This window comes from Passer domesticus, chromosome 12, assembly GCF_036417665.1.
Source record: "Passer domesticus isolate bPasDom1 chromosome 12, bPasDom1.hap1, whole genome shotgun sequence".
Lineage (NCBI taxonomy): Eukaryota > Metazoa > Chordata > Aves > Passeriformes > Passeridae > Passer > Passer domesticus.
Window position 1 is genome coordinate 436,696 of NC_087485.1, and position 27,084 is coordinate 463,779.

Sequence of the window (27,084 nt, forward strand, 5' to 3'; positions counted from 1 at the left end):
GGAGGATAAGGAGATATCTCCAGGCCTAAAGGAATCATTACTCATCCAGCCCAGCCTCTGGAGCATCAAAAGCTGAGTGACTGACTCTCCATCAGCTGATCCAAGAGGATCAGTCTGGAAGGGAGGCTGAGAAGTAGCTCTGTATGCTCTGTTTATCAATAAGAGATAAAGTACATGATTTTCAAGTCATAGGTTTTTACAGGCATGCCCCAGAGCTTTCTGAGCTTCACGGTCCTCCTCAACATCCTTCCCCTCATCCTCAACTGAATTCAAATCCTTCCTTCTGTGACAGTGAGGAGTTGGAGCCCAGCCAGCTGTCCTGTGAGCTCCAGGCTCCATGGGGACATAAAATCAGCCATCAGACCTTGAAAACCTGCCCAGCCCCTGACAGTGGTGTTTGGTGGACCACACAGCCACAAATGATGCCAGACCCCTTTTCTGGGTTCCCTAAAATGTGCCACACACCATCTCCTCAGAGCTCAGCCTGATCTGCTCCTTGCCCCCAGCTCTTCAAGGGATGTGATAAGCTGAGACATTTTATAAAATAACATTTCCCTAACTCTGTTGCCTAACCTATTTCCTGATGTGAACCACCCATTGACACAGATGATCCTATGAATCTCCATCGTACTTAAAACGTCCCTTGGAGCCACAGTAAATGCCAGCATTAAAGACACAGCTGTGAACAAACTACTCAATTAAAATAATAACATTATTTTTTTTAAAATTAAAATTTTAGCACATCACCACCAGTGGGAGCAAGATGGAGGAGGAAAACTAACCCTACATGACTACTTTTTTCCCAAGGGACACAGGTGTGGACAGCACATCAGCTGGTGTTTAGCACAGAGATGGACATTCTCTGTAAGACACATGGACACCTGCTGGGGTGGAGCATCAGCCCCTCTGCCCTGACTCGCCCCACGCAGGGGCTCCTGCCCTCAGAGACGCCAGAGCTGCTGCAGGTCCCTGGGCCTGAGGGTGAGAAGCAAGGGGCACCAGTGGCAGGCTGCCCCTGCAGCGGTCAGGTGGGACAGAGGCTCCCAAAGCAGAGCTGCAAACCAGCTCCCTTTCCTAAAGGAGGAAGGTGATCTCAGCAGCAGCCACTGTCTGGCACAAGAACAGTGAGGCCGAAGGCCACGGCAGGCAGTCCTGCCCTGCCTGAAAGCCAACGTGAAGACTCCAGCTCCCCTGAGGACATAAGGGAGTTTCCAGGGTGTGACCACACAGCAACAGAGAGTCCAACCCCTGCTCTGCTGAAGCCACACATGGAGGAGGCCCTGAAGATCCAACAAAATCTGGAATGAGAAGATCCCCTGGGCCTCCCAGCTGCATCTTCAGGCAGTGAAATGGTGCAGCTGGCTGTGCTAGTCATGAAATGAGATGAGCTTTCTGGTATCAGCCTGAGTCAGAGGACAACCCTTGGGGCAGTCCTGAGTCTAAGATCCTCTGATGAGGAAGAAGCTGATGCATCGTGGACTGTCAGATCACCGGTGCTGGGGTCCAAGATGACAGTGACTGATTTTCTTTTTAATCATAAGCTGCAGTTGCCAGAATGACCCGTCACAGCCATGGCTCAGCCTGCAGATCAAGCAGCTGGGAGCTCCTGCAGCAACGAGAGCTGGCACACAGGGACAGAGCCAGCTCCACAGGCCAGGCACGGGAAGCTGCTCAGGAACCCCCTCAGAAGGCACCAGAACACACAGTGGGACAAACATCCCTGACCCTGTGCACTGGAAATCACAGACGGCAAATTCAACCAAGTTCTAGTAAAATTAACCAAAGGTTAAAGGAAAAGCAGGACAAACTGACAGGGCAGAGCCAGCACTGCTGGCTGTGCCAAGGAGCTCCCCACCCATCCCTAGCACTCATGCTCTGCCCTGCACAACACAGCCGGTACTGACCATGCCTAAACAAACCCGTGGTGTAATGTGGGTGCCTTTGGACCTGCTGCTGCCTCCAGCCACCTCCAGCACAGGACTGGGACACAGCCCTACAGAGGAATGCCTGCTTTGGGATGATCTGCACTCTGTCAAAGGTTTCAGTCATATGAATTTATTTATTGTTTAAAGACTCAAATTCAAGTACAGAGAAAAGACAAACCATTAGTCTCCCTTTGAATCCCAGGGCACAGCAGCACAGCACTGTCCTCTTCCCACTTCACACCTGGCTGTCATTCCATTCATCACCTGCGAGCACTGTGAAGCAGCCACAGATGACTTCAGGTTCAACTGCTTTCTCAGCTCTATCAGCCAAGAATGAGCCTTTCCAAACTTGAACACTCAGGTCCAGAATACCCCCATCTCTCTTGCGGGAGACTGAATGGGAACTGGGAGCGCAGCAGCACAAGGACAGAGCTGCTGCTGCTCCAAAGCAGAGAGGTATGGAGGAGCCACCCCAAATGCAGCAGCACCCAGAGCCAGGGAGATCAGCTCAGGCAACAGAAACCCACCAGCACACACAGAACTGCTCCACTCTCAGGGGACCATTCACCTCAACCTTCAAGATACCTTCCCCACCTCTGCATTTTCTCTTTATGTTTTATGATCTGAGCTAAAAATAACAGCTGTCATGGAATCACAGACTGGGTTGGAAGGGTCCTTACAGCTGAGCTCATTCCACCCTGTGCCCTGGGCAGGGACACCTTCCAGCAGATCTGTGTCCTCCAAGCCCTGTCCAACCCAGCCTTGGACACTTCCAGGGATGGGGCAGCCAGATTCTCTGGGCAGCCTGTGCCAGTGCCTTTTATCTAATCTAAATCAATTAAGAATACCCAAATACATTTTCAACAGGTTGAACAGCAGATATTGGTAACCATCCATCAGCTCAGGAACTGTGCTGGGTACAGACAGCAAACACCTGTGCTCAAACAGGGCTGGGGAGACACTGCTGTGGGGTTTATTTCTGTCCTAACAGAGAGAGCTGCGAGTACTGTGAAGGCAAGAATAATAAAAGAGAGTAACAAATGAAGACCAGGGTCAAACATAAAGTGCATTTATCAAACATACACTGTGAAAATGAACCCTGTGTCTCCCTTTACCGAAAAAACTGCCCCTTCTTCCACACTGCACCAGGGAGTTCTGCTGGAGAGAACGGGCAATAGCTACGATCTAAAAAAGACAGAAAACTAGGCTAAGAGCAGCTGACACCAAAATGATGGAAAGAAAATACTGCCCTGGATAAAGGTTTCCCCTCTTGAAAGGCCTTGGGAGCCTTTGCACTAACACATCTGCTGGCCTTGCTGCCAGTCAGCAGAGACCACCCATCCTTGTGGCATTAAATTGAGAAGGACACCCAACGCACTGGAAGGCCAGATTGTTACACAGAAAAAAGCCAGGATTTGAAGACTAGAATAACAAGAAAGCAACTAAATCCTAGGTTATGACAGGAAAACTGCGCTTCTGCAGTAAATTCAGGATTTACCAACTGGGAATTACACATGAGGAGACAGACTGAAGCACTGGCCAGGATGAACCAAAGGATGCAGCTGGACAAGTGGCAAACACAACCTCCAGGATGTTGCTCAGATTGTTTGCGGAGACAAGGAAGTAATAAAGGGCACATTAATAGCACTGCAGGGTCTCCGCTGGGATGACATGTGTGGCTGTGACCACGTTAGAGAGAACACCTGAGCTGGGAGCAGAGGGGAGCCACAGGTGGAGCACACGCTGGGGCAGAGGCTCTCCAGCACAAACCCAAGGCTCCAAGCGCCCAGCCTGCAGTGTCAGCAGCTGGCACATGCCACCCCACATGCCCACACGCTCATCCATCCTGCACTGGAACACGGCAGCGCTGCTCCATTTCCTCCCAGCTGAGCTTCTGGGACACAAACTCTGCAGCCCTCACACAAGCCTCAGGCCTCACTAACGCCACTGCAGGAGAGGCTTATTGGTTTGTAAGTTAACCTTCCCACTTTCCCCTCTTTATTTCATACGGAGGAAAATAGGAACAGGCCACAGTGACTGTGCCATGTATTATGCAAGTGTTTGTCAGTTAATATTTGTGTTCCAGCAAGGCAAGGATCTGATAAGTGATGCCTTGGAGCTGCTCTCCCTTGCTGGGAATGCACTGAGGACCTGCTGGGCTTCTCGGAGCAGGTCATGACCCAGCTGTGACACCTACAAAACTCTGCTGGGCGGCCCCAGCCTCACCTGCCTGCATACCTGCTCACTGTTCACACTGGTACCTGCCACCACATGCTCCTCTACAGCTGCAGAGCAGCATGTGTGAGCACAAGCTTTCTAAATTTAGCCCTGCTTCTTCCTGCTCCAACCTCTCCTTCCATAGTGCAGGAATAATGGTGGCAATCTCTTCTGGCAGCAAGCAGAACTAAAAGGATTAATCTGCTACATCTCTGTAAAAGTACTCCAGTAATTAAGAGGAGCAACTGCTGAACAAGATTAGCAATAGACTAGAACAAAACAGAATAAGCAACAAGGACCTCTACAAAAGCACGTGCCGAGGTGTCACACCTGCCAGCCATCCCAGCCAGCCAGCATCCCAACAGAAATGCCTGCTGCTTCCCCCTCCACTGAGGTTCAACAGGCACTGGATGCACACATGTCCTGCTCCTTGTGCTCCCCTCCATCACGTGCCACCGCTGCCCTGGTTACACTCTCACCAAACCTATCTTTGTATTGTTTTTTGCCACAGTTTTTGAAGTGTCTGAAGAAAGCCAGTACTGCCCAAACATGGAGTGACTGGGTCCCCAGAGACCTCTGGATGGGCTCCTGGCCACACCACGTCCCAGCTGTGGTTACAAGCACCACACAGAGCAGTGAGCTCTGGGACAGGCACCTGCCGCTTACTCAGGGCAAAGGGAACACCTGCACTGGGACGAGAGCCTGGCAAGGCAGGGGACAGGCACAGGGCACTCAGAGCAGCCTGGCCTGCCCCACAAGGGCCATTCCCAGCCTCGGCAGGCTGGCACCTGAGCGGCTGCCAGCGAGGCCACCCGCCCTGCCCTGCCCAGGGCCACCTGTGCTGCAGAGCCTGCTCCAGGAGTCTGGAGACACGGTGACACAGCCCCACTCTGCCCAGAGCTGCAGGACAGCCCAACACCGACTGCTGCAGGCTTGCTCCCTCCTCTCCCCACGCTCTGCAGAGCCTGACACCGCACACGGGCTACAACAACCTGCCAGCACGAGGCAACACAGGTATCGGAAACACGACCTGCAGCGTGACCTAAATCCTACTCTGCAAAACGAAGAGGCACTCCAAGCACCACCCTCATGCAGCACACTTGCTTTGTCTCCTTTCAGATTTAGGACACAGGTTTTCTAACCCTCCCAGGAGCTTCAGGCACACAACAGAACTGTGAAAGGAACGGTGACCAAAAAGCAGCACCACAACTAACAGAGAATGCCTAAAATTGTTTGCCAGGCAATGCAGCAAAACAGGAAGAGGTGCACTTAAAAACCAGCAGGAGTTTTACTGCTGCAGTACACCAGGGATGACAAGACCATCCACTTGAGTCTACAACTCCTCAGTCCTCCTGCAGTCCTCCAGCACCTGGTGCTCCTTACTGAGCACATCACCAGGACACAGGTTCCTCATGCTCTGCTTCCCACCTCCAGCAACCTCATTGCAGTTATCCAGCTCTGTTCTCATCCCATCCTCACTCCTTCACGGCTTAGTTCCCGTTTTAGGGAGTTCAGCCTCAAAGAAATATCCTGGATGTTATTCCTCTTGAAAGCATTTGGCAGCAGATGATCTCAAGTTTTTCTTAAAAGGTGTGCGTGTATGCCAGAAAGGCCATCAGGCTTTGCTGTGCTTGTCCCAGGAAAACAGACAAACAGGACAGAAGGAATCCAGCTGCTCCAGTCCACAGGTCCCAGGCACTTTGGGCACCCACATTTCCACTTCTTCGCTGAATACGTGAATAAAGCTAATGCCACGTGAGACCAGCTCTCTGGAGCGCAGGTTTCCCACCTCTCCACGGAGCTGGTCCCCACCTGCCTGTCCCATCCGAGCTGCAGGGGCAGTGCCAGCCCCCGGAGGTGTGTTTGGAGCAGCCTTGGCATCGCCACACCTGCAGCTCCACGGCCGGGGAAGGCGCAGGTGTGAGGGCGAGCCCGGCAGTGGCTTAGCAGGAGCTGCACCTCTGGGACTGGATTCGGTGTCAAGTGTCAGCACGTAAATTGCTATTGGCTTCTCAATAAGCAGCAGCAGTGAGCTAAGTGTTTCCCTGTGTCGTGCAGGCTCTCTCTGACTCAATACAGCAGTATTGACAGCACAATCACAGGGTAATCCAGGCCCCACTAATATCTCAGCACCTCCTCATTGAAAATACACTTGCTACTTGGACAACAGCCCATTAGCACAGGCTCCATCACCAGTGTCCCCCCAGCCCACCAGGACACGCAGCAGCATGGCCTCCCGACACTTCCTGGGGCACAGCCTAGGGCACCACAGAAAAGGGCTCTTTGCCATGAGAAATCACCAATGGAAAAAGGATGAAAGCTAATCAGAAAGTCTTTATGGCTCAAGTCTCTGTAGATTCTGGAAAAAATTGTTATTTCCTTGCTAGACAAGAGAAGTTCATTCAGGGAATTAACTCTGTTCTTGCCCCTGACCCTCTGCCTGTCATCCGTCCTCACTATCCTATCTCTAAACCTCGCCCCCACACTCCTCCAGGCAGCAGTTTATCCTTTCATTCATGGAAAACAAGAGACCTGCACCTGCACAGCATGAAAATCTACACTGCACTCCCTACTGCAGGGCAGTAGGGACCTAAATTCTACTTCTTCTTCTACTGCAGGGCACGGATGCTCTGGAGGATCCTTAATACTCCTCTGGCATTTAGAAGAGAGAGAGAAGAGAGAGGTTTGCTCATTTGCAGGTACCTCGTGTTACCAACCACCTGAAGACAAGATCAGAAAGCGAAAAATGTCAGAAAAGCTGGAGGGGACTGGTGGGTCCCTGGGGCTGGATGGGCACCTGGTGTGCTGCCCAGGCTGTCCCTGCGGAGCGGCTGGGCCGGGCTCAGCCCAGCTCCACGCTGCCCACACTCTGGTACCAGCTGCACTCCTGTGGAAAGCTGGAGCCTCGCCGCACGCAGCACGCAAACAGCACAGCTCTAATCTATTTTGATAACAATCACAGCAGACCCAGGGGGACAGACACCTCGAGGAGGGCAGCGCACACTGCGCCCAAGGCCTCCTGCTGCCACACACAACATTCTGAAGACCATCCACAATGATTTCACTGCCACAGAAAAATGGTTAATCTAAGGACCAAACCAGGAAACTAAGGGTGCCTTTTACAACCACAGCCCAATATCTGGCACGGCGCCAGATCTTTAACCAACACAACTCTATCATGTCCCAGCGCTGACACGTAGCAATCTTCCCCCTCACCAGGGCCGTAACACATCGAGTTACTGGAGAACAGCAGATAAACCGAGATGGGAAGCACTTCCAGCAGCAGTGCCTGCAGCGACCCTGTGCCCAGGCAGCCCACACCAAGCTCTCCCACTGGACGAGGCATGCTGCAGAGAGCTGAGCAGAAGCCTTTGAAAGAGAACCCCTCTGGCATGGCCACGCCAACGTGCCACTGCTGGAACTTCACAGGCAGGGTCAGGAGCCTTCTGGGGAGACAAGGGAAGATGATTTGGTCTGGAGGCAGATGAGGAGCAGACCCTTAGTTAGGAAGAGGTTAACACTGCTCCTGCCTGCAATCTGATAAATGGTCTGCAGAAAGCAGGTTCTCTCACTTTGAGATATGATGTCACTAACCTTTATTGATCCACAATCAGAGAACTTTGCTTATCTCTCTCCTGTGATATGCCCTCCTGTACTGAACTAGTGTTTAATACACTGCTGGGCATCTGGCACTCACTACAGCTCCCACCACACCTCTGCTGACCCAGCAGGGACAGTGTCTGACAGGCTGGGTCTCTAAGTTATGGACCAGCTAGCTCGAGGGGCAAAGGCAGCACCCCTCCTACCCCACCACTTCCACCAGGAACCTCTGCTCCAGAGGGTATTACACACCTGTACTGGAACATCTGGTGAGGAGAGGGGGCCAACAGCAGCCTGGTGTATGGTCACCACTCCATGCCCAAGGTGAGCACGTGCCCTCTGAAGTTACTCCTGTGGGACTGTCTACCTGAACACAACTTTTACTGTTTTACAGAAACAGCACTTTACTTTTAGCCTCAACTTCCTTTCTAATACTTGAGGTGAAACACGAAGTTAGGTGACTAATACAGGAACTATCAATGAGCCACACGCTCCCATGTGGCAGCCAAGTGCTATAAACTGTATGCCCCATTTCAGTGGGGTTTGTTTCCAATACATCAGTGATGCCTGAAAACACTGAAAAGCCAGGTAGCAAAACCTGTACCATAAACAATTACATCAGTCACATGTAGAGATGGCTGGAGTGGATAACACACAGAGGAGCTGCCTGTGAGCTCGCCTTACAGCACCACAACCACAGCAATACTCACACTGCAGGGCAGCTCTCACTCACCTCTGAAACCAGGAGCTCACAGGCTCAACAAACTGCAGGTACTGGAGAGGTGGAGTACAACACCTCAACTTTTGCTTTGAAGGTGATGTGGGAATTGGTCTTGTAAAGCCTTGGAAAAGACAGAGTAGTAAGTTTTCCAACATACATATAAAATAGCTGTGACCTATTTTGCTCACTATCCACCCAAAAAAACACATTCCTGTATCACGGCAGGCCAAGTTTTAGGGTAGGAGTTAAATTTTTTCCCTCCGTTAGCTAGAGGTGATGAAGCACAGGCACAGGGTCCCTAATACCCAAAGCAAGATCCCAAGGAGAACCACCATGGTCTCAGCAAATCCCCTGGTACAGTGAGAGCTCCCTTGGAGTCTGTGCTTCTGTAACTATAAATACACTGCTCTGCAGACAGGTCAGAGGAGAAAATTAAGAAGAATTTGTCCACTTTACAAAGGTCACATTACTAGACGTTAGTGTTCTGATCCAGTCTAGTGATTCTTACAGTTTCAGACATGCACCAAACTTTCTTTTTTTAATTAAAGGTGTACTGAAACATGTGCTTTTCAAAATAGTAAATTACAGCCTTCTCCAATTTGTGAAAATAAATTAGGGAACACTGTCTGAATGCCAGCCTTGGTAGAGAGCACAAAAATCCCAAACTTAGATTTCCTGCAAGTCGAGAGACATTTGAATTAGAGGTTTTAGTCTGTAAGCCATTAATATTCCTGCTCATTCATTACGTTCAAATACGAAACACTAAATATTTCAGGATGCAAAGGAGAAACACACGGGCCAGTGGCCGAGTCACCTCTGTCTCTGACAGCTGAGAGAAATCATCACTGACCCAGCAGAAAGAGCTCTGGCTGATCCCAGTCCAAAAGGCAAACCTGGGTAGGCATGGAGATGCTGCTAATGGATGGGTTTCAGCCTGATGCTGCCGCTCCCTGCTGAGTGCAGGGCAGTGTTTGTGACAGGAGTCACCCCGGGTGACACCCTGCTCCAGAGAGCTGCGGGCAGCAGCTCCAGCCCTGGCCAACAGAAAGGAGCGGAAAAACAAGCTGAACCCTTGACATTCTTCAGCTAAAAGGAGTGAGGAATTATCTGCCATCCACAAAGTTTCATAAGCCCTTTACCCAGCCTTAGACTGTGGGACTCCTAGCTGTGGCCTGCAGGGCACAGAAGACCCCAAGGAAACCCTGAAAACTTATCTGGAAACAGTAGAAAATACCTGGTAGCCAGCAGAAAGTCTTGTTTCAACCTGCCCTTGCCTTGGGCATCAGCAGGTGTGAACAGGAGTCAAGTATCTCAATATAGTAAGGACTGAGTCACTTTTTAGCAGCACCTTTTCTGAGGATCTGGTCCATACAGGATTCCCTCAGCTCTCCTAACCAGGGAGGCAACCTGCACAGCTGCTCCCCTTTAGCTGCCCATCGCTGCTGCTGCACCAGGAGCTAGCAGCAATCTAAAGACATCATTCAGGCCGTTCAGATGTCTCCTCCATGAAAAAGCTTTCAGTGTAAATATATCCTGCTGCAGCTCAGCATCTCCACTCCATTACAGATCACGAGACTCAGCGATTCCCTGCCAAAACAGCAGACTTGGAATAGTTACAGTTTTTAATGTACAGTCTATACAATAACTTCACAACATCAGGGAAAATGCAGCTCAGTGCAGCCAGCAAGGAAATGGCCAGATAAAGAACTCCATTGCTGGAGGATGCAGCTTTTAGACATAAGCATGTTCCAGGGCAGTCTGGAAGAGCTGTCTCAGACCAGTCCCAGCTACAAACTCCTACAAGGTATTTCTGGAAAGTGGATCTGCCTCACAGCAAGTACTCTGGATGTTGGGCAGAAGAGACATCAGAGTGCTCTGCACAAGCTTAGGATAGAAAAATGATAACACTATAGGCCCATCTTCCACTGGCAGCAGTTTTGTATGACAAGAACCTTTACTTCACTGGATTTAATGAAATTAATGTTTTTAAATCCCTTCACCACAGTATTGCTGTCACCACTTCCAAGACCTGGGTTCTCTGCTCCAGCTACAGACCGCTCTGGATGCAAATTCCCAGAAACATCCCTACTGCCAGCCCTGTAAATCCAAACAGCAGCACAGTTTTCTCCCAGTAAAAGCCTGGACCCAAGGGGCCAACAGAAGCCCCCCAGCTGAGCACCCCTCTCCACACAGGGACCCCCAAACCTTGCATCTCACTATGCTCAGGAGGCCTGGGCTGGGACCCAAGGAGCAGAGGAGAAAGGGGAGGGTGGCTGCTTCTCTTTATTTAAAAGGTGCTGCTGGAGGTAGAAACACATGAAAGTCCATGTAGGACAAGGGAAGGAATTATCCCTCCCATTGATTTTCGCTCTGGGGTATTAGAAAGAACACAGCATTTATCTGGAGATTTCTTCCCAAAGCTAGCTATGGACTTTCAAACGTAAATGAGACTTGAAAGGGGCTTATCTGGCAAGAATCCACTGAAACTTCAGAGGGGAGGGGGTGTGGGGGGAATAGCGGGGGGCCACGGGAGCCTGGCGGGGGCTGTCTGATCCACGGCCTCTCGGTGCCGCCTCAAGCCAGCAGCCACGGGGCAGAGCCAGGGCAGGCAGCAGGCAAGGACCACAGCAGCGGGGCTCCCTGCACCCCCATCTTCCAGCCACATCCCTTCTTCAGAGTGCCTTCTGCAGGAGCACAATGCCAATGGCATCGGGACCCGCTGGCATCGAGCACGCCATGCCAGGGCAGGCGGAGGGCTGGGCACAGCCAGGGAGCCAGGCTCACTGCCCCTGCCAGCTGCCTCCATCCCCCAGCAGCCAGGGCTGTGCCCAGCAGCTGCGGGAGGCTCAGCCCTGACCCAACCAATTCCTTCTGCAGCATTCCCAAAAGGCACCCACCTCGGTGTGCCCCACCCAGGCTGCCACGCCACGGCCCCACTCGCTAGGAACAACCTCGGCAGCCTCCTCTCCCATCGCTGGCTTTCCCAGGTAGCTGGGAGGGTGTAATTGGTGAGGCAGGAGATTAGAAATATCGGCAGCCTCTAAGTAAGACTTTAATTTACTGGCAGATCAATAGCGCTAGGGTTATATTGGCAAAGTGTCTACAACTCTATTGACTCACGCAATTCCTCTTATCAATTTATCAGAAATCTGGAAGCCAGAAGATATTGTTTGAAGAAAAAAGGCAGCAGGAGTTTGAACACTTAGCATGGGCTGCCCAATCAGGCACTCAGCACTAAGCGTTTTACAGCAGATGTATCAGCCGCAAAGGAGGCCAATATGATATGATTAAGAGCTAACTTGCTTCCTCACATGCCACACAGCCTTTTTAAGCTGCTTCTCACCTCAGACCTTTGCACTGAGACAGTCACTATAACAGACACATCCCACCAGCCCAAAATGGAACCAGAAAAATTCCTGTTTCATTCTGCAAAATCCTAAATTCAACCCCTTCCTGCCTGGACCCTACCCAGGCTCACCTGGGTTTCCTATAAAGTCTCAGCCTTATGGAGTTAAAAACCTACTACAGCATCAGGGATCTGTTCAGAAGGATCATAGAAAAATCTCCATTTCTGTACTTCCTCAGATGAATTCAGCATGGCAGCAGAAAAGGTCTGCAGTGCCACATCCCTCTGCCTCGCAGGGTGTGAAATGGAAAAACAAGAATAGAGAAAAAACAAATCTCCCAGGTCTAAAAATCCAACGATGACAACACTGCCAGGTATGAGAAGCCTTTCTTCACCTCAGAGGGGCACTGGAACAGGAAACCAAAATAAAATACTCCAAAACCCCGCTCTCCCATTAATCCTCAGATAACTAGAAAACATGCAGCAATCTGGGCTCTGGGACCAGGAAACATCTCCTGACCAGTGAGCTGCCACTCCTGGGAACCACCCCTGTAGGACGGGGAGCTCCATGCCAATGGGGAGATCCCCTCTTCCATCTGGATGCAGTGCTGCACAAGTTACCACTCCACACAACCTCACTCTCCACCCTCCTGCCACCAGCACCAAGGCTCCAAACATGACTAAGTACCAACCCAGGGGCAAAGAGTCTCTGGTTTCCAGGTGGAACTTGCCAGTCCCTGGCCTCAGGCTGGAGGCTGTCACCCCTGCTACTGAGAAGCCACAGCCCTGCCTTCCAGGGGAAAACAAAGGTTTAAAAACTAAACAGCAGTTCTGACGCAATGACTGTGAAAAAGCCTTGGCTGGAGGGCAGAAAGAGGCAGGGTGGGACAAGCACAGCTGCCTGGGCTCCTGCCATGGCCGATGGGATGGCCGGGAGCCACAGCCCGGGCACCACCACGGCCCCTGGAGCAGCTCCTGAGCAGGGCTGCCCAGGTCACCTCGCTGCCACCCCACCTGCACGGCAGGTAACCCCTGCAGCCTGTGGCTTGGGCAGCTCTGGCAGAACCAAACACCTGTGGGGCCCACAGAACATCAGATGGAATGAAAGATCAAAATGAGTAAAATCCTGGAGCCCAAACAAGGACACAAAGATACCATTCTTGGGAGGGGAAGAAATGCCTGCCTTCCCTCTATCAAAGCATAAAACCAACACCCAGCTGGTGTTGAAGGCCAGCAATTCCCACTCCATCGCTGCCATGTCCAGATCACCAGAGCTACCCTTGGAGTCTCTCATCTGCTAGGAACCATCCCTCCCATGGCATTTAAGGTGCTCAATCCCAACATTAGAAAGTAAACACTTGGCATCTCCATGACATACAGAGCTGGCTTGGTTCTGCTCATCCGCAAAGCAACTCCCAGAGCCAGGAGCAAACATTCATCTGGACACCCAGAGCATCTAGCTACAGCGACCACCTCAACCGTCAGACACCTTTGTCCTGAGTCCACCAGGGTCTGCAGCCAGCCCACACAACTGGGCCTGAACTGCCCTAAGGACACCGGGCACAGGCAGCAGGAGCGGGTGGAGCAGCTGAGACCACCAAAATGGGGAGAATAAAGACCTTTTGCTTAAGCTCCAGGAAGCAAAGAGAAAAAACACTAATTAACTCAGCAGCAAGTTGTTAGTATTTGCATACAAATGCAGCCACAAATCACGACAAACAAGGCAGGACAAGGCAGGCCCATTAGTAACAGGGATCCAGCCCGGCTCCTGTGGGTCACCAGGCAGGCTGCCAGCTGCTCAGGGGGCACAGGGAGCCAGCCCTTATCTCCACCAACACTCTTACAACCAGCAGCAACAGAAGCCACAGGGATAAGGTTTCCTTCCACATAAAACAAAGGAATGGGATGAATTCTTCAATCCCAGTCAAGGGTAAAGTAAGAAGTGCCGGAGAAAAGCCGAAATGGAAGCTCCCCACTCGGGCAGCTGTGCTGCTCCTCGCCCCGGATGAGGGCAGAGCAGGCTTCCCACGGTGGCTGTGCAGGGACGGACAGACCCGCAACACAAAGAACAACTCACATCTGATGTAGAAAAATAATGTGCCCAAAAGCCTGAAACCAATGACCCGAGCAGAACAAAATCCAGCAACTGCAGCAGTTCAACAACTTCAGCCTTCCAAAAGCCACTACAGCAGTAGGCTTTATCACGCATTTCACCTGATCTCGCCTCCTTGCTCTGCAGATTTCTCCTCCTTGCCCAGCAGAGGCTGCAGGTGTGCTTGGCAGCCTTGGGCCCTCCCTGCACACTGGCCAGCACCCTGATGGACACAGAGCTCCCTTCGTTTACACACTTTGCATTTGCCTAATGAGTCACTTATTACTGCTGAGGGCTCAGTATTACACAAAACTTAATATTTTTCCTCTCGCAAGAAGACAAAACCTGCAATTCCACTTTTTGGGGTTTTGCTTAATTATGTGTTCCTACCTCCTAGTCCCCTCAGCTGGGATCGCAGGATTCAAAAGAAAACTCCAGCAACTACCAGTTCACATCAAGGCACAACAAAAAGAAAAGAAACCTGATTTCTAACTTTAAATAGGAAACTCTGGCTGGCAAGATCCCAAGAACCCTTCCATGGTGACTTTTATCAACGGCAGGTTTCTCATGACTGCAGCTGCGAGCACAGACCAGGCAGAGAGCAAAGCAGCACAGCCTGGCGCTGCCGCGGGGCACACGGAGCCCCTGGGCACGGGGAGGCACAGCCTCCAGGGAGGCACAGCTTCCCAGGAGGCACAGCTTCCCGCGGCACTGGCAAGCAGCAGCTCCATGTCCCAGCCAGCATGCGTGACACATCCCAACAGCACCAGGGCCAGGCTGGCAGGCAGGATCCACGGAGCAGCGTCCCACCACAACACACAACTCAACCTGAACCGAAATGAAGGATCTTTACAGTAGAAATATTCTACACTAGACTTTTTTTACTCCTAAATGCAAAGTTTCAGAGCAGACATTATTGAAGAAATCACAGCAGCTCTAACAGCTATTTCCATGCTCAGGCCCTACAGCATCCAATTTAGAAACCATCCTTCTGGCTTTTGAGCGTGTGCTTGCAGGAGAAATCACTTCTGCTTGTCCTCACCTGGGAGCCAGTTAAGATCACATTTTCACTCTGGGGTATGATATTTTGCTTTACTAATGACTTTACAGAGGATAAACCATTAAGAAATCATCGGTCTATGGAAACAATCAGAATCTGGAGGTTTTGCACAGGAATCACTCTGTAACAACCAGGAAAAGGGGCGTCTATACAAAGACGTTCCCAACAGAGCCCCCACTGTGCTGGTCCTTCAATGTGGATGGGCAGACATACCACGGCGTAGAGTCTAAACACACCTGACCTGCAAGCTCACAGAGAACACTACACATACACAGAGCTGAGGCACAGGAGAACATCCAGACCCAGCACAATCCACACCAGGGCAGGGCACAGTGTGTGCCCAGCCACCCTCCCCTGTGCCAGTGGCCGGTGCAGCCTTTGCCTCCAGTTACATCCCAGAACTCTGCAAAGTAAGAAAGACACAAAAGAAACTCCTTGGATGTGAGATTGGGCAATTGCTTAAATAAAACCAAAATCTGTTCCAAAAATTGCAGCAAATATTTGGTTTGGAGCTACAAAGAGCACTGGACAGTGGAGGAGGGAGCTACCCTGGGAGGAAAAAGAGCTACCTGGGGCAGGTATGCAGAGAGCAGGATCCAGATCCTTCGGAACAACACTGGGCAGCACTGCTGCAGAGGCACGGGGTGGAGGGGCAGCAAACAGCTTGTCTGTTTATTTAAGCAGGTGAAACTACAAACAGGAGCGATGCAGGCTGCCAGCTCCAGGTGCTGGCTTCGCAGGGAAGCCAGGGAGCGCAGCGGGGCACGGAGCCCGCGGCAGCGGCTGGAGCACGGCCAGGGCAGCGCACGGCAGAGCCCGGCACCGGCCCTGCCTCCAGCAGCCCCAGCTGCTCACCCACAGCACAGCCCAGCACTTCCACGCATGCCAGAGCTCCAGAAGGAGCCAGGGCCCTGTGGGGACCAGCTCGTCCTTGCATGGCAGAAGGAGCTCACCCTTCCGCTTAAGCCTCAGCCACAGCTCAGTTTCCTTAGGTGAAAGGGCTCCACAGTTTAACATACTGGACTCCTGAAAGGGTAAAACAGTAATACAGTAAAGATGACTAAAAGCAGTGCCTTCCTCACAAGCACCCTACACCAAAGGCACACTTAGGTGCCAGCCCCACGCTGGGACCAAGCTTTCGGCTGGGGCAGCAGCAGAGCGAGCCCTCCTCTGGGAATAGTCCTCAGTCCCTCCTGCCTGTTCCCCTCTGCTCCAGCAAAGCCACTTCAATCTGTATCGCATAGTTGTTCCAAATTAAACGGAAGCTGGCAAAAAAAACAACCAAAAATAAAAATATTTTGAGGAAGCTTTTTTCCCTCCATCCTTTAGCAGTTTTTCTAACCCAGGTCCCTTCCCTAAAATACTTCCCTGTGCCACTGCCCCAAAGCTCTGTGTCAGCAAAAGCAGAAAGCATCCAGGGCAGGGCTGGCCTTGGCAGCAGCAGCAGTGTCACACACAGGCAGGACACCAGCCCCTGCAGCCTCTCCAGGTCCTGCCTCAGCACCACTGAGCCCTCACCGTGATTTACTTGCTGAGAATCCCTACACACAGGTAAACAAGAGAAATTCAGTGCAGGCATGCAAACACAGCACTGTGAACCGGCTCGTGTGAACAGGACGTTCCTGTTTTGGTTTGAAATCCAAGTTGCTTTGGTACAGCTCATAACTGTTTCCAATTCAATTAAGCCAAACTAAAATAAACCCTCCTTGAACTGAAAATAATGTCCACGGGGCATTCTAATGTGCAAGTAAATCCTTTGAAAAAATAATAATAAATCAATGCAAACTTTTCTAAGCAGGAAGAGTGCTGGTAAGCAGAAGGTATTTGTTCTGAAAACCTCTGAATCAGTCAGAATGAGGAGCCAAGCAGTTTTCACCAGACACTTCTCAGAGCCCAACTGCACTGTTTACCTAAGACAGTTAAAAGGGTATCAGCAGCGTAAAATGCAGTCAGCTTCAAAGTCACAGTCTCGAGTCCTGAACATGCCACAGCAACCTCATTTTAGGCAAACACAGGCTCTATTTTTGTTAAGTGTTTCTCTTCCTCTGCTGTGCAAGAGGCTCATACAAGGAAGAAGGAACTTTAAAATATAAAACCAACCAAACAAAAAAACTTTCACACTCAAGACACTATGAGGACATTAAAGAACAACTCCTTTGTCCTTTCTCCCACAGTACTTACTGTAGCTATTTCTACTGAAAGAAGCGTTATTTTACCATTTTCTTCCCCTTTTGTAAACAATCTGCACCCTAAGACTCTGAGTCCTTTTATTTCCAGTCACCAGGAGTCAGGAGCCATCTCTGGGGCTCAGAACAGCCCTAGCCTCCTCACAGTGACCTGGACCAGAGGGCTGACTTCAGCTCCCCATCCCCTCTGTGCTGGCCACGCGCAGCCAAGGGCTTCACGTGGAACTGTTCAACATCCAGGGTAATGCCATTAATGGAGACAGCTCAGTCTTAACATGAGTAAATTCAAGCAGCAGTTGAGAAATCACCCAGTCCTACTCCACAGGCTAGCAAGGCCTTCAACAAGACACAGACACAGCTTTTAATATCCCAAATATCTGTATAGGGGAAAACCATGACCAAAATACTCCTCTTCTCCACCTCCTGGCATGCTATGCTTCAATGGCAGCTGAAGCTTTTTTGGTTTCTCCACATTTTTTTTGGTTTTAAAATGCAGATGATCCACTGAGCATCACTAGCAGCAAAATATCCAAAATGTCTGTTCCTTATACGTCTCCACTCATTTCTCCAGCAGCAGAGAACTTCAGATCTCCAGAGGACAGCCAGTGCTTCTCAAGGAATCTCACCAAACGGTCAGCATCTCACACTCCATTGCTACTTCATGGACTTCAAAACAGCCTGAGAAAAAGATTGCTGGGGGGATAAAAAACAGAGTGCTGACATCCAGTTCCTGCCTAAAGTAAGCAGACATCCACACAGCCTGTGGCTACTTGGACTCAAAGAAGGAAACCTCCAGTCCCAAGAGAGCATCCCATCATCCCAGAAACACAAAGGGATGCTTAGAGGAGGAACATGGCTAGAGAAGTGGCTGGTTGGACACTTCCAGCTGCACTGCTAAGAGCTGGAGGACCTTGCAGGGGGCTTCTGGCAACTAGGTCTGCAGCCCCAGGCACAGCTGGGAGGTTTCAAGAGAAGAGAAATCAGTCATGCTGTTCCTCCTGTGAGGCTGACCCCAGCCACTGCTGTGCAGGACACAACTCAACCCTCCTCCTCCGCTTGCATGGGCTCCAAGCAATCCCCCAGGCACTCCCAGAGCTTGGCTCTGTGGTTCACACATCTGCAGTTCCAGGTGAAACCGCTGCAAGCCTGCCATGAAGGCAGCTTTTCACGCAGGGCTGCACTGGCACCAGACCCACCACCTGGGTAATTTCCAGCATCTCATGCAAACCTCCGGGACTTCCACGTCACCCAGAATAAAGAGGAAACAATGGAGAGGCTGGTTTGAAATAAAGCAAGCAAGGGAAAAAATAAATCAGTGGCAGCTCCTTCAGACAGGCACTGCTATTCACCAAGTAACTGCTTTGTGAAATAGCAGAGGGGCACGTGGTGCTGACCACCCTCCCCAGGCTGGCGCCCCATGCCAGCATGCAGCTCACAACATGCTCTGTGACCAGCAAAGGGCACGGGCTGCCCACCGAGCAATGCCCAGCTCACCATCTGCTCTCCCCCCTGCCAGCCATGAGGAACTGCCACAAAACCCACACTGCCTGCCCTCCTCCAGCACCAGCCTGCTGTGGGGCAGTGTGTGCTTCTTGTCCACCATCCTCACTCCCTGACCAGTAACACAACCAACCCAGCTCCACTGCGCTGCTGCCTCCCCCAGCAGCGCTGCAGGCCCAACGCCGTGCCCACAGCTCAGAACATACACCTGCCCACCCCTTCACATCTGCCTTTACTCAGACTTGGACTCTCTAGGGCTACAAACCCCAGCCAACATGACCAGTCCTCCACCCCAGTGCTCTGTGCCGCAGAAAGCAGCAACACCAGGGGGATGAGATGGTGTCTCAAAACAAGCACCAACCAGCTCCATTCTTCCAGTACCATAGCACAGGTCTCCAGCTCGATGCCCTGCTGGGAGGTGCTGAGGTGCTCTGGACAATCCCTCTGCTCCACAGCTGCCCCCAGCGCAGCAGGTACTCCCATTTAAAATTTAAGGATGCAACAATGCTCTGGGGATTTAAAACATGTTGTGATTTTTCACAATTAACCTCCACTTACAGTCCCTGCATGTGAACTACGCATCATCCCATTTCATCCTCCAGCTGAGGCAAACACTTGGTGCCTTGCCCAAAGTCAGCGTCACAGCTGAAACGGATCTTTTGACTTCCAAACAAGCTCACGGTGTTAAGCTGCTTTTAACTGTCTCTATGGAAGATGAAAAACAGCAAGAAGAAAGGAACTGGGGAAGGAAGTATGTAAGACTAAAAGAGACAAAATTAACAGGAGAAAATTAAAGAGGAGAAATTTAGGCTTTGACATCTGAAGTAGCTGTGTAGGAGCACATGCCTGGGTGCCACAGACCCAGCTTCCAGAAGAAAGGCCAGAGCACCCATTCCTCAGTCAGATGAAAAGGCATTGACTGCAGCACCCTGGGGACACGTTGAGCCCTGCCAGCCCCTGGGTCCCACTGGGTGCCTTCATCTCCAGTGTCTGGGCCCAGCACTGTCCTGGGCACCTGCTGTCCCCCAGCCCCAGCAGCACTGGGGAGGGACGCCCTGCTGCCATCCCTGCTCCTCCATGGAGCCGAGCGTGAATGACAGTGGCCTGGGCTGTGCTGGCGGCCAGGGTGCCTCACTTCGACACCAACAAAGCAGAAGGTTAATTTGAACCTCACAGCCCTGCTGCTGCGCGCTTGTGCCTCCTCCTCGCCCTCCCTCCCCGCTCTCCTTTCTGTGCAAAGCCTGACATCTACAGTTCTGTCTGGCACAGTCAGGGGCTGCGGTGGGAACCGTGCAAGGACACGGGGACACGGTGGCCGGCTGCCCTGCGCTCCCCGGCCTTCGCTCACCCACATGCCACAGCACAAAGCAGCCTCAGCCCGACCAGGGGACATGCACCAGGAGCAAAGACCGCCCGGCAGTACCGCTCCAGCGGCCACGAGCACCCTGCCACAGCTCACCGAGAGCGGCTCCTGCGCCGGCACTGACACCCAGCCCTGACCAACGCGCACAGCCCAGGAACCACAGCCCGGCAGCATCGCCTCCGCAGCCATCGTGCCGGAGCCTCGGCACCCCGGCACAGCACAGCCCCTGCTCTGCTTTCCAGGTGTCCAAGGGGCTGGGCACCAGCCTCTGCACCACCAGAGGTACAGCGGAAACACACAAGCTGCTGTGCACAGCCTGAATCCAGAATACCTTCACACTCCAGGAACAGGGCCGGTTTGCAGACTCTGCAGCTCTCAAACACCAAGGAGCTCCGTGCACTTCCCCTGCTCAGTCTCCTGAACCAACCTTCAGGCCTGCCGACATGTTTTTTCACCACATGGTACCTCAGCAAACACACCTTGGGCAGGAAGCCCCAGATTCTGCATCGTCTCAAACAACATGCACCTGACCGCACTCGTCAGCCCAAACAACCTGCACCTAATGGCAGCTCAGCCAGCTGCGTCTCCACACCCTCCTCACCTCCCCCTTCCTCACTCAACTCCGTTGTAACAAGAAGACCAAAACCCCGTGAGCCCACCACCAGGCGCCACAGTCACTGAGGAAAGCCAGCGCCCCGCCAGCGGGATCAGGCACACCATCGCCGTGCTGCCATCAGCAACGCCGTCCGTGCGCCGAGCGCCGCTCTGCTTGCACAAGGCGGCCGGTGGCAGCGTGGAAGGAGGGTTAAACCCCCTGCTCCCAACTAAGCCAACCAGCCATTTTGGAGCCAGGTGCCACCAGCCAGGAAAGCGCAGCTGGAAGCCCAAGGTGAGCCCAAGGCAGAGCACAGGGTACGCTTCTGTTGGGACCTGAGGGTTTGGGAATAGCTCCCATCTTCCCTGGGCAGGGACCCGATCCTTCAGCAGGCACACTTGGGCCAGGTAAATAAACACTAAGAGCTAACATGTTACAGGCCCTGCAGTCTCCACTTTCCCAGACACCAGGGCAGGTGGAGGACAGGAGAAAACCTTTTACCAAAGCTGCCAAGCACATTGTCTGCTCCAGCATTACTGCCCAGCCAAGAAACCTAAACAGCTCAGCCCTCACCAGATTTAATACCCAAAAGCCTGGTTACCACAGGGCCAGCATCCTCATGTTCTACAGTAACACGCATCACACAGTTCAGAACACTGTGAAACGCTTGTTTTCTAGGGGGGAAAAAAGAAAAACACTGCTGGTCCTCTTTGCCTTTTCATAGTGAGAGGCATGTTTGGCACTTGTGACATAATGAAATTACAATCAACAGCCAAGTGTCTCTCCCAGCAGCAAACTCAAGGGCAAAGCCGGTGGCCACAGCCTGCCAGCAGCACCCGCTATCATCCCACTGTCCCTCCACCTCAGCAGCGCCTGGAACATGGTGGCAGCCACCACCAACTGCGGCCTGTGCTGAGCTCCCTTCCTGATATCCCCAACCAAAAAATACTTTTGTGTGGGGACAAACTAGGGCTGCGCTCACAGCCGCCCCTGACACACGCACAATCCACACCTGGCGCTCCAGCCCCGCGCACAGCCAGCGTTGCTGTGGCGACAAGCACCCACCTCCCGCACCGACAGATGGACATGTCTGTCCCGCACAGCCAGCAAGGAAGCGCTGGAAGCTCTGGCTTCTTGCCGGCCCAGCGAGACCTCAGCAAGACCCGCAGCATCTCCGAGGGGAACGAGGAACACAGGAGTGGCCGGCACTGGTGGGATCCCCAACCCAGCAGCAGAACCGCTGCCGGCAGCGAGGGAAGCCCGACTCATCCACCCTGTTTTGTTGTTTTTTGTTGTTTTTTAAAACTAGCTGGAATGTATCTATTTCTCCAATCCCTGCCTACACACAAACCCAACCTCGGGAGCAGACAAAAATGCCTGAATCGCAGATCAGAGACAAAGCAGAAGGCGAGCGGGCGGCCTGCTCCCGCTGCCCTCACCTCACCCCTCGGCGCGAGGCGGTTATATTTAGGTACCGCCACGGTCTGCGGTGCCGCGGCCCCCTCGGGCACGGCGCAGAATGCAGATTTTCCAGACAACAGACCACAACAGCTCCGTCAAAACCATTAGAGGCTGCGGCGCCCAGGCCTGCGCACAGATGTTTTGATTCCCACTCTCCTGCCACGACAGCCCTCGACAGCCCCATCACTGCCGCCATGCACTGGACGCCCAGCCTGAATTTTGGCTGTCGAGCAGGGAGGGAGGAGAGAAGGGCAGCCCTGCTCCCCAGAGAGGAGTTCCTTTCTCTAGTGTCCCCCTGCATCTTCCCCAGGAATGGACAGCCTCCCCCAGGGCTCCCAGTCAGCGTGGGGAATGACCCATCCTTAAGGAACAGGAGCAGCGCAGCGGGGACAGCCCCCACAGGCACCTGCTGTGGCCCCAGAGGCCTCTCCCGGGCTGAAGCCCCCACAGTCATCAGTTGCAGGAGCCTGCAAGCAGCACAGGGGTCCGGCACGTGCTGGGCCAGAGGGACCCGTCACGACCCGGCTTTGTTCACAGCCCACTTCTCCTGCCAGCCGGACGCACCCACGGCTGCACGGCCCCCAAAGCCACACAAAGGCCAAACCTTGGCCGCGCTCGGATGAAGGGATGCAGGAGCTGTGAAATGCTCAGCCTCTCCCGAGCCTGTCCCTCCAGAATCGATCTCGGCAGCAAAGCACACCTCCAGCCCTGGCAGGGCCGGCGCGCGCCAGCACCCACAGAAGATGGTTGCCGAAAATTCTCCCACCGCAGACGAGAAAGCAACGCTGGCAGGGAAACGCTCCCACGAGGGATCGAGCCCCCGCAGAACAAAACACGGCATGCGAATAAAGTTGATGTAAAAGCCCACTAGTCCTTTTTCTGCTTCTCCACGTAACAATTTTTTTGTTATTATTACTGCTATTACTGTTATTTTGGAAAGCGGAAGGAGGTGTTAACAGGGAGACTGACGCAACCAGCTGTGCGTCCATCAGTTTGGGATTCAGCGATTCCTGCTGAAGCCGTTCAACCACTGGCCAGGCCCAAAGCAAATCTGCCGCTCCTGGCCTCTGGCATGACATCGACAGCAATCGGGGCGGGGGTCAACACAGAGAGATGAAAGAGGGACACACGCCTCTGCTTTTGTCACAGCAGCCACCGCTGGGCCCCGGTGTGACAGCGGCCACGACAAGGCCAGGCCACGGTGCCAGGCACACAGGGCCGCCCGCATCGCCTTGGCCTGCCAAGCAGCACCTTGGCTCAGTCCTGCAGGAACAAAAGGCAGCGGCAGGGTGGGAGGGAGGCTCCGGAGGCTCTGCAGCTAAGGACCAGTGCTGCTGCGGCCGGCACCGCTGCGCGGGAGAGGGGCTGGAGCCAACTTCCTGCTGCCCTCTGTTCACAAAATGACCGCGTTAAAAAAAAAAAAAGAGGAGGAGAAAAAAATACAAATACGGCAAAGCAACTTCTGGGGCCAGATGCAGAGTTTCGCTCCCCTCTAATGTGCCTTTTCTTTGCTTTTGTTCCAGTGGAAGACAGCCTGCGGAGCGGGACCGGGCAGAAGGCAGCTCAGGCAGCCGCACAGGGAGAGCCCTCGACCGGCGGCAGAGCAAAGCCTGGCGAGCCCTGGGCCTGGCCACAGGGCCGGCGCTTCATGGTGGTGGGGAGCCCAGCGTGATCCTGCTGCCGGGGCCCTGGGACACGCCGCTCGCCCCCCTCCCGGCTGCTCCCCGGCCTTGGCTGCTGCGGCAGCCGAGAAGCCACGCTCCGTCTTCGCTCGGTGCCGGACCAGACAGTGCTCCCTAATGAGGGAGCATTACAATCAGCTTGTAATGCTGAATTTTTAATGCTGCCGAGGGCTCTGTTACATAATAAAGGGGGAAACGGGAGCAGAGGGCGGCCGGTGGGGCGGCCCGATCCCCCCGGCCATGCAGGTGGTGGCCCCGGCCCACTGGGCGCCCCTCGCACCCCCTGACCCGCCGCTTACCGCCAGCGCCGCAGGACGGGGCGCGCTCGACGCCCATCGGAGCTCCTGCCCTGCCGGGAGGGTTGCACAAACTTTCCTCAAGTGCGTGGAGGGGTGATGCCAAAACGCTGGCTCCGCACTCTGCCGCGGCTCGGCCGGGAAATGATTTAAAAGCAAAGTTCACGAGCATGTTAACGGCATGCTCTCGTATGTCCCCGCACACACGGGCTGCGCTGCGCCGCTCAGTAATACCCTAAGACTGTAAATCTATAACCACTGCAATGATTTAGTGATTAAAAACATGATAACATATTGTGTAACTGCAAACCACAGAATCCCTGCCAACTCTCCTCCGAGATACAGGAACAAAAATACAGAAAATGTGTTGCTCGCAGCGGTCTTCCTAAACTCGATGGAAAGATTTTAATAATAATGCAAAAAACCCCAAAAAAACAAACCCCAAAAACAAAAACCCAACCCAGACATTAGAAAAGGCTGGATATAAAGCAAGGGTAGAAAAAAAAAAATTTAAAAGATGGAATTTTAAATACAGATCTTGCTCTAACAAATTACAATCTAAACATGCCTCGCTTTTTTCTCTTTTTAAGTTTGTCGTAACTGGAATAACTGGTCTTGTGTGATGTCTTGCATATTCAAAGTGCTTTGTAATAGGATACGGAGACCAAACCTTATTTGCCTAAACTCAATGGGTTTTATTTTTTCCCCTCTCTCCCCCCCATTTCTTTTCCTTTTATTTTCCCTCCTCCCCCCCCCCCTCTCCTAACAGGGGGAGGGTGCAGGGGGGAGGCAAAAGGAAGCAAGGGCTTTACGCTGTAAGGAAAATACCTGAAAGGGGAAGCTGCAATCCGTAATACAGCGAGGAAAGCCAAATATTATACATATATTTTTAAAGGCAGCTATGGGAGTTTTGGCCTCTAAGCAGCCAACTTGACCCCATTTTCTCTATTCTCTTATTTCCTCCGTTACAGGATTCCTGCACCTTCAGTCGTATTCGAACTCAATGTGACCCTAAGGAGGGAGTCACCGAGTCTCCAGAAAATTGCTCCATATTAAACAGGAGCAAGAAGAGGAGAAAGACAGCCGACGCAGAGGGGACACGCTTGCGTTAAGAGTCCAGGACATACCGAGAGCAGACCCAAGCACAGCGGGAGAAAGAAACAGACCTTGCTCGGAACCAATTTTTGTTTGTTTGTTTTAAAAAGAGGGGGCGGGGGAGGGGGGGGGGGCGAGAGGAACTGAATAATTAAAAAAAAAAAAAAAAAGAAGACAAAGACACAAACGCAACCCAAATTATAAATAATTCACAGTCCGAATCCCGCGTGTGCGTGGCACCCACGCACGCCGTGCACAGCCAGGGCACATACACAGACACACACACGCTCCCCTCGGAGGGTGCGAGCGGCAGCGGGAACCCGAGCGCGGCGGGTCCCGGCGGGGACCGGCAGGCACCCGCGTTTCACGTAGTGCGATGAGCGCCGGGCGATGCAGCCCCGAGTCATTAACCCCGGCCCCGAGCGGGCTCGGCCTGCGGTGCCGCCCGCCCCCGCCGCGCTCCCGCACCGAGCCGCCCGCGGGGAACGAGAATCGCCGTTCCTGTGCGCGGCCAGGCCGTGCGGGCCGCGGGGCGCGGGGCTCCGCGGGGCCGGGCCCGCCGCCGCCGGGGCAGTTTTCGGCACTTTCTTCGCCCCTTTGTTTTCCGGCGCGTCCCCGGCGCGCAGCGGTCGCGGCCCGGCGGGGTCCCGGGGGGCGCGGGCTCCGCCGAGGCCGGGCCCCGCCGCCGGCCCCGCCGCGCACAAAGCGGCCGGGCGGGCGCCGCGCTCGCTGCGCGCCCCGCGGCCATGGCCGGCGGGCGGGGCGGGGGGGTCCGCGGGCGCGTAGCGGCCCCCGCGGCGCCGGCACCTGCGCGTCCCCGGCGGCGGCGGCGGGGCTCCGGGACGGCGAGCGGCACAAAGTTTGCTGGGGGATCCGGGGCGGTGGGTGGGAGCGGACGGGAGGGGGGGCCGGACCAGCCCCATGCAAAGCAGCCCGGGCGCCCCGAGCAGGAGGAGCCCGAGCGGGGGACAGGGCAGAAAAGTTGCCACTTACGCGGTCGCTGCTCCGGCGGCGGCGGCGCTTTTAATCCCGGGCGGCGGCGCGGGGGCTACAGATCCCATGCAGGCTGCGGCGGCTGCGGCGGCAGGAGCGCGGGGCTCCGCGGAGGGGCCCGGGGCAGCAGCAGCGGGAGCCGGGGGCAGCAGCCGGAGCCGAGCGGGAGCCGCCGCCGCCGCCGCCGCTGCCCAGCAGCAGCATCGTTGTCGGGGAGTTTGCAGCCCCCCGGAGAGAGGGGGCCGCGGGCGGCGGCAGCAGCAGCGGCGGCGGCGGGTCGGGGCGGAGCGGCGGGCGCGGAGCGGAGCGGGCGGCGGGCGCGGAGCGGGCGGCGGGGCTGGCGGTCGCCGGAGCAGGAAGCGCCCGGACTCAGATCTGATGATTGGGAAGAAAAAAAACTCTTTGGATCTTTATTCTGCTAATTAGTTTCCTGCAAAAAATGGCTGATTAGTGCAGTGCGCATGTGCCTCATTACCCAGGCACGACGGGAAGGGCTAATTAGCCACCTTCTGGATCAATAAGATTCAGCCCAGGCGGCGGGGGAGGGAGCGAGCGCGCAGGAGCGGGCGGGGGGAGCGCGGCGGCGGCGGCGCCGCACCGAAACTTGGGGCAAGCGGCCGGCCCCCAGCCCGCGGCGGGGGGGCCCGGCCCGGCCCCGCCGCGCTGCCCCGCTCCGCGCCCTGCCCGCGCCGCGCCGGGCCGGGCAGGGGGCGCGGGGCCGGCCGGCGGCTCCGCACCGCTCCGCTCCGCGGCGGCGGGACCTCCGCGGGGCCACCTGCCCCCGCGCCCCGGGCGGGGCCGCGCCGCCCCGCGCAGGGCAGAGCCGGGGCGGGCCGACCCCCGCCGCCGCCGCCGAAGTTTCCCCGGGAGCCGCCGGGAAAGTTGCGTCCGGCAGCGATCGCAACTTTGCGCGCCGGCCCCGCCGCCGCCGCCCGCAGCATCCCCGCAGCAT

At 54.2% G+C, this 27,084-nt stretch overlaps 1 protein-coding gene across 5 annotated transcripts in view; it reads right to left on the reverse strand.

Annotated features, from left to right (window-relative positions):
* ZFHX3 (zinc finger homeobox 3) overlaps window positions 1-27,084 on the reverse strand; it is a 435,802-nt gene that overhangs the window by 96,043 nt on the left and 312,675 nt on the right. Inside the window, exon 7 of one of the 5 annotated variants that reach the window (XM_064386180.1) lies at window positions 26,133-26,507. The exons of 2 other annotated variants lie outside the window; for them this stretch is intronic. The gene's annotated coding sequence lies outside the window, so the exon portion shown is untranslated. Of the gene's footprint in view, window positions 1-24,047; window positions 24,208-26,132; window positions 26,624-27,084 lie in introns of those variants that run through there. 2 more of the 5 variants (XM_064386183.1, XM_064386184.1) reach the window with 2 other exon arrangements.